Here is a 5317-nt window from a genome sequence, read left to right on the forward strand (position 1 = left end):
TTGAACTATATTTCATGTTTTCTTATTATTGGGATATTTTGATTTTACTTTATATATTTTGCATTTTTATGTTTTATATATTATTTACTCAGTGTATAAAAATTTATCATTTTATGTTTACGCAATCTTTTAATTTTGAGGTTTACGCCTCAAAACGCCTTGAGGCTTACGCCTCGCCTCACAAACGAAAAATGTCTCAATACCTGATTACGCAATTTTAAATATTAACCACAGATAAGGAAACACGTAATAATACGAAAGGTAAAAATAAGGAATCAAGATCTTTTTTATCAAGAATGCAGCTAATGCAATTGTCCTCTTCGGAGGACAATACATCCCATCCAAGATTTTTTCTATCCTTATCAGCTAATCCTCAATTACCCTTAGTTTAATAACACCCAAAAATATGGGAGATTGTAATCTCATAAAATTCTATAAATTCCTATATATGTCATCAGATCAGGTACCAGAAACCTGCGTATGAACCTCACCTACCAGTTGTGTTACCATTCCTGAAATTTGAGAAACTATCTATAGCTAATCACAGGAGTTGTACACTGAACCTAAGCTACATGACTAGAGTTGTGACCATTAGTTATATTTTGATCTGTCTGATCCATCTCAAAAATATTGAACATGGCTATATACAATATATGTATATGAAAAATAAATAATATGAGCATCCAAAATTATCCAAAATCATCTCATTATTATACATAGTAAATTCTATGGGTTTGTTACGATTTGCTTCTTCAACCAACGCTATGATAACAAAATGCTTGTCATAACCTAACCTGTTATGACCCAATGCCACACAATCATATCGTGCTCGATCGTGGTAAGAACTAGAAATGGATTCTAAGATTCAGTTGGAAAAGTGCTGAGAAAAATTAAACCTTCACTTTATATATACCACAGAGCCACTACTGAATATAAAATAAAGTAAAAGATTATATTTTAAAATTTTTTCTTCTAAATATTATTCAAAAATACATATATAATATGAGGTCTATTTACAACAACACTTAGTAATAGAAACTAGCCAAAAAACATACCTACAACAAAGATCAGATCCTATTATCAAGGTCCTCAACTCGCTTTTTACCAATTTCCTGACCTGAAAATAGAAGCAAAAGAAACAATGAGCTAACACGGTTCAGTAGACCATCGTAGCCTAAATAAAAAATCAATAACTTAAACCAAAATAATTGAAAATAATGTGCTGTAATAATTAACTGAAGTGTTGTACGAAAAGTTGAAATTGAAATAGATACTGAACCTAAATGCATTTAAATAATTACTAAAACTATATTGATACTAACTAAAATATAAGCAAACATTTTATAGTAACAATCATAATAGATCTTAGGCTGTAATTTTTCATATATATAATAATTACCAGACCAACATAATCTCTCTCTTAGTCAATAGAAATTCTTATTAGGGTATATCAGAATAACCCTTAGGCTTCGGAAACATAATAGCCCTCTGGCTCTAGAGTTTTTATCACATAACAAATAACAAAATTTGTTGTAACGTCATGGTGCTCCACAGTGCCACCTTATAGGATTCAAAGTGTCGCTTCCCACGCCGCGCGTCAGAGCCCTAAATTAATTGCAAATTTTCCCAAGACTTCAATGCGAGGGCACTAGAAACACAACGTTGGGGCGCTCTTAGGAATATTTTATATTTCCTCATTCAAACATCTGGAATTCATTCCAAAACACATGCAGACCTTCATATGCACACGTAACACTCTCAAATATGAGTAAAAGAGTTCAAATGTAGAAATTTAACAAGTCACTTGACTTCAAGTCAACTTAGATCGGTTTGAATGGTTCTCTAAATTTGGAGGTCTCATAGTTTGAGAGAGTAAATCTTAAGAAAGTAGCTTGTGTGTATGAATTTGATACTCTATCAATTTTAACTGCACAAGTGGTTGTTATATCTAGAATGCTAAATAATGTTAGAGTTATTTCATCCCGAAGCACACCATTGCTAGTAGATGAAAGTGTGTATGGATCATCTAGTGACCAAAATACATCAAAATTGAATCATTAAATTTCATCAATAATAAACAAAATAACCATTTCTCTAATACTTATAACCCAGGTTGGCGAAATCACTCTAACTTTAACTGGAGTAACAATCAGAGCAATGATTAATAATGTGAATTCTAGTCAACCAAACCAAGTAAGAAATTGGAACCCATCTCGTCAGAATTATGGAAATTCAAGGGCTAATTATCCACTTAAATTTAACTCAAATAATCAAACTAAGAATAAAAAGTCATTTTTAAAAGATCTAGTTTTGCAAATGAAATCCCAATTATGATGTCAAGCTCCTGCAATAAGAAATATTCAAGATCAATTAGGGTAGTTAGCTAGCCCTTTGAATAGTGGATCCCAAGGACTTGGTTATAATAATACATAAGCAAAAATAAAAACCTGTTAGAAAGGTTGTTGAGAGACCATCACAACATTTTCCCTAGAGATTATTAGAATATAATTTAGATAGGCAATTCTCTAGATTCTTAAATGTGTTTAAAAAATTAACATATATCCTTTACTGAAGCCCTAGAGCAGATGACTATCTATGCTAAATTCATGAAAGATATTTCTAGTAAAAAGAGAAAATTAAGAGACTTAGAAAAAATAGTATTAATTGAGGAATGTTGTGCTAACATCCAAAAGAAGATCCCACATAAGCTTTAGAATCCAGGTAATTTTATTATTCCTATGGATATATGAGACAAGTTTTGTGGGAGAAAACTATGTGACTTAGGTATTAGCATCAAATTTATGCCCTTCTCCATCTTTAAAAGACTAGACCTAGGAGAAGTCCAATCTACCATCGTTACCCTATAGTTAGCTGATCATTCATCCACCTATCTAAAAGGGCTAATAGAGGATGTATTAGTAAATGTTAATAAATTTATTTTCCTTATGGACTTCCCTGTACTATATATGGAAGAAGACAAGGAAATACTTATATCTTGGGTAGACTTTTCTTAGTCACAGGTAGGGCTATGATTGATGTGCAAAAGGTGGAATTGACTATGAGAGTTAAGGACCAAGAAGTCACCTTCAATGTCTTGAAATCTTATGAAGTTTCCTAAGGATTAAAGTGAGGATTGTTGTCAAGTAGATTTAGTTGATACTTGTGTGGAAAATGTTGTGAATGAGTTGTTGAGTGATAGTCATTTGGAGTTGTTATTGAGTGAGGATGACTTTGGAGAGGAGATGAAGATTTTGTTCGCGTGATTAGTGAAGTCCCTAGTATTAAAGAAAGATATGAAGTATTAGATACATTATCTCTAGGGAAGTGATACATCTTCAGCCCTTGGGGGATCTAGTAAAACATTAATTCATTATGTGAGATGTGGAATAAAGGAAGTTATTAATTAGGATGGATTTCTTAGTTGAAATTCAAATTGGAGAGAAATATATTAGGAAAAGGGGCTGCTTTAGGAAGGTTTTAATTAGGAAAATTTCCTAATTGAATTTTAAATTGGAGAGGGAAATATATTATGAAGAGGAGAAGATTTAGGAGGAAAGTAGGAGAAGCTTATTTAAGGCTAAGTTTAGGGTTTATATTATTTTATGTAGATTTTGATTTGGTTTTGCTATAGTTTTTCTTTTAGGGCTTCCTAACGACGTCTATATTGTTTGGGAGAGCCGATCTACCTCTCGAATTGTTGATCACCTGTATCTTTCTTTCAAATTGAACTTATATAACATAATCAACCATTATTATTAGTATTTATGTAGTTTTCCATTGTTTGTTTGTTGTTTGTCTCCAAGGCGTATCAAATTGGTATCAGAGAGGTGTTATGGACCAAAATCTTCGTTCTCCTCGCAGATTTATGTTCCTTATCTCTCTAGTTTGCAACTTTTTGCAGTTTGAAGACTTTAATTGCTATTTTTTGCTGATTTTTGTCATTTGAAACGTAGATCCGTGAATGACAGCGAAGAAGGTGGAGGCGTTCAAAGGTGAGATGGAGCAATTCAAAACTGGTTTGGAGGAGAATCTCGCTACCATGGAAGAAAGTTCCCATTTATGGAAAACTGTATGAAAAATCGATTTGGAGGGGTGGAGGAAATGTTATGTCACCTGAATTAACACAGGCAGGAATAGATAGTCGAACAGTTGATTAAATTTCATTTGCCAAAATTATCTCCAATAAATTGAAAGAGCCACTATAACCACAACTTTTAAAACAAAGTTAAATATTATAAATACCTTTTTTCTTGTGCGCCGCGCCTACCATATACATTATTTTTTCTTCTACTCATTTTAAGCTTTGAATAGTACCTATTCATTTATAAATTAAGAGTGAGTCATAAAAGAATTCAGCGAGTAAATAATGCTTATAAATTATAGTAACTCAAGGTATTTGAAACTATATGCATGATCATTTCAGTGTATAAAGTAATTATATCTCATCATTTTATTTCAAGATTTTCAATGTTATGCCTATATCATTTCTTTATCCTTTTTCGTAAGCAATACAAACATCACAGGAGTCACTGTCTAAAATAGTACCAATAAAAGTATTCCTTTTCTATTTTCTTTTTTCTTTCCCAGAATCTTTTCCATTTACATGCACAAATACATTATCTCCAAAGCTAGTACCATAAGAGAGTGCTCCGTTAGTCAACATGCACATTCAAGCATATCTATCTAGCTATTTCATTTTTATAACATTCATTAGCTTTATATGATAATGTGAAACATAAAATATTAATTTTCATTTGACTTAACATGATCAATCATTGCGTATGAAAAAAAGATAAAACACGATATTGCTAATAATAAAGACTTCATAAGTAGACATTATCTTTCAAAGCATTTAATTGAAGAGAAAATAATGTCATTGCTATAATAAAAGAAACATGAGCACTCACGTTGATTCAGATATCTGGATAATTTACTTTAGGCACCACCCAAATTGTCGCTAATATAATACTTGTATAAATGCATTCTCTGTAATTTTTCTCTCATTTGAAATATTCTTTAATTCTAATATTAAAATTTTCTCTCTCTAAAATATTAAATATGTTATTATTAAAACATCCTTAATTGTATCAAATAATTTATTCTATAAAAAAATGCATAAATTTTAAAATAATTAATTTAAAAAATAATTATTTATTAGATTAAATCTTTATTTTAAACATCTTCTATTATTATTATTATTTATTTATAAAATAAATCCTTATATATAAATTATCTTACCTTTTATGTGCTACTGCTCGATCCCTCACCCGTCGCTCAATCGATTCTTCTCCTTCGCTTCCGTTCACACTCTCTCAGT

The sequence above is a fragment of the Dendrobium catenatum genome, unplaced genomic scaffold (assembly GCF_001605985.2).
Source record: "Dendrobium catenatum unplaced genomic scaffold, ASM160598v2 fragScaff_scaffold_290, whole genome shotgun sequence".
In the NCBI taxonomy this organism is placed as follows: Eukaryota; Viridiplantae; Streptophyta; class Magnoliopsida; order Asparagales; family Orchidaceae; genus Dendrobium; species Dendrobium catenatum.